The sequence below is a fragment of the Chaetura pelagica genome, unplaced genomic scaffold, assembly GCF_000747805.2.
Source record: "Chaetura pelagica isolate M959 unplaced genomic scaffold, ChaPel_1.0 scaffold123, whole genome shotgun sequence".
Lineage (NCBI taxonomy): Eukaryota > Metazoa > Chordata > Aves > Apodiformes > Apodidae > Chaetura > Chaetura pelagica.
In genome coordinates, this window is record NW_009953295.1 from 4300402 (window position 1) to 4303443 (window position 3042).

The window sequence follows — 3042 nt, forward strand, 5'->3', positions numbered from 1 at the left end:
TCTTTCCCGTGTGAAGGCTGCACGTGGTGTCAGATACAAAAATCTGCAGTTCCTCAGGATGGAGTAGCTGAGTTAGCAGGTCCTGCTTTAGCAGCTGGTCCCCATGGAATTCCTGCCACAGCAATGCAGCAAGCCAGGGGAAAGTGAGTGTGCAGACCAGCTACCCAGGCAGTGATGGGGCAGCCATGGGGACAAACTGATGCCACCTCCTTCATTCTGTGGCTCCTGACTGGCCATCAGCCCTGCTGCAGCGGGGGCAGATGTCCTGTCACTGTCACAAGCTGTGGGGAAACGCACACCTCAGCTAGAAAAAGGAGTCAGCAACTATTTTCCAGAAAATGTCATCCACACACTAAACAAAGAACAGAAGCAGATGTCTGGGCTTGCAGCCACATTCCTTCATGGGGGTGTCCTCCTCATGAGTGGCACATGGGCACTGCAGTTATGTGTTGTGGACACTGAAAGTTCAAGGTGAAGGGGACCATGATGCTCCCGTCCCATGGCATGAGGAGGTGCAGGCTCACATGAACAGCTCCAGCCTCCACTTTCCTCTGCCTCACTTCTCTGTAGGCTCTTTGTTTCAATTTTTGATGGGGATCTGGGATGCCTGGGATAAGGAAAGCCCACTGCTGCTGCAGGGCAGTGAGGTGGAACAGGGACTGGGTCCAAAAGGAGCACACAAATTAATCTTGAGCTGTGCACCCTCCTACCCTGGTTCTGTGTGCCTGTTGGCAGACCACAGCTCTAGGAGAGCGGGGGCAGAAGAAAACAGGATGATGTGTTTCCTCTGACATGGTTAGAGATGTGTAAGTTGGTGGTTAGTGAACCAGAGATGTTCAATTGACTGACAGTGAGATGAAAGCAGTGTTTCCTGGCAAGTTTCTTGCCTCTGCCTCCTCTCCTGCCCTCAAAACCCCACTGGCTTCCCCTGAGCCCTCTCCTTGCTCCAGGTTACCCAGAGCCCCTTCTGGCAGGGCAAGGAGGCAGGAGTAGAAGTGGACAACTGATGGACTCACAGCCCAGCTGAAGCCCACCCTCGCCACTCCCTGGTGTCACAGGGCAGCAGACAAAGAGCTGCGGAACCCTATGGCCATATCACTGCTTTTGCTAACTCCCCATCACTATAACAAGCCAACTCCTTGTCATCCATGTCCTCATCTTCCATACAGGTCACTCATCTCCCACTTCCTGCCCAACCAACTGAAGAGTAAAACTGCCCCCCACACCTCTTGATGGCTACTCCTTCCCCATCTGGTCTGTCCTTCCCCATAGGGAAGAGCCCTGGAGAAGCTACAGGTAAGTCACAGCCATTGCTGACAACTCCAAAGAGACGGAGCCCAGGTTTTAGTGTGGTTTAACTCAGTAATTCCTCTGTGTCCTGGTTTGGTTCTGACACAGTTTTGGTGGCTCCTGTAAGAAGCTACTAAAAGCTCCCCTGGCTCAGGGGGCCAAAGCCAAGCAGAGAGAAACTATAGGTGCACATCCATGATTAACATATGAAAGAACTGATATGAGACCTGAGAGCAGAGAGAACAAGTAGAAGAGCTGAGCTGGAGAGGAGAAGAGCAGAGCAGTGCCCGACTGAAGATCCCAAGGTTGGTGAGGAAGAAGGGGAAGGAAGGTGCCCGAGCGTAAGTTCCCTTGCAGCACGTGGCAGGATGGCAGGTTGTCCCCCTGTACCCAATTATCAAGCACAACTATCAGCATCCATGCTTATAAGAAGCACAGGTCTTTGTGTGTCCAGAAGCTATAGAAATGTCACCTGAACTTTGCTGGGCCAGCAGAAAGGAAGCACATACTCTGAAAGGGCCTAATTCTTCATGTGGTTAAAATGGGCTATAATTCAACTAAACACCTGGATGTTCACCAGCCAGTTCTGTTCACCACCAAGGGAAAAAACCCAACACAACAACAAACAAATTATTCTTGCCAAATCCAAAGGGCATCACCGTTTTGAAAAGCTGGAGGAACTTGCAGTCATTTGGGAGGAACATCAGCACTGCACTTCTGGTTTGGTGACAGATTGCAAGAAATCCTGGGGAAGTGGTCAGGGAGGAGATTTGTAACCCTGGGGAGCTCTGATTCTCTCCCGTGGATGCTGCACCTGTAACAGGATTTGAATCTAGCCACAAGGTTGTGCAAATCTCCTGACAGCCTGGCAGCAAAACCAAAACCCACCTTGGAACTACTCTGACATGTGCCCCATCATCCCTGGAAGTTTTCAAGGCCAGGTTGGATGGGGCTTGGAGCAACCCGGTCTACTGGAAGGTGTCCCTGCACAGGGCAGAGGGGTTGCACTAGGTGATCTTTAGGGTCCCTTCCAACCCAAACCATTGTATGATTTTGTAATCTCTGTAGATGCAAGCTCTGACATTTTCTATTTCTGTGCACACATCATTGCTAAAAATGGTAAGTGTTGTTAATATGGTCATTATTAAAATAAATTATTTCTCTATTTTCACCTTTTTGTTTCTTTACCTTTTATCTTTAATATCTTTTTCCCTACCAAACTTGCAACCAATTCAACTGGGTGTGGTACAGCCAGAGGATGGCAGAGCACATGCACGGACAATGCTGTATCACTTTAGCTTCTACAGAGGGTTTCAGTGATGGATAAGGGGGTTCAGTGAGGTGCTTCATTTTGCTCTGAGATGAAAAATATCCCGATCCCCTGTGAAAAACACAGAAAAATCACTTTAGAATCTGGGACATTTGGATGAGGATTTTTTTTTCCCCCTCAAATTTTCTCTGATAACATCTCCCTATCATCTTAACTTGGATTTCAGGATAAAATAGGCAAGGATGGCTGAGAGAGAAATCTAAACATAGGATTTTAAGGCAAACTTCTAGAACATTGACACAGTCTGAGGTGGGCAATGAGAAGATAAGAAAGTGTTTGGTGTTTACCTGGAATTCAGATTTTTTAATGCTGTTTCCTGTTCATTGCTCTTTCTGCCTCATTCTGTCCCTGGAGGTTGTGGGCAAGAATGTGTCCAGATGTTGTGATCTAAGGTGTTCCCGTGACCAGCCAGTCACTTCATC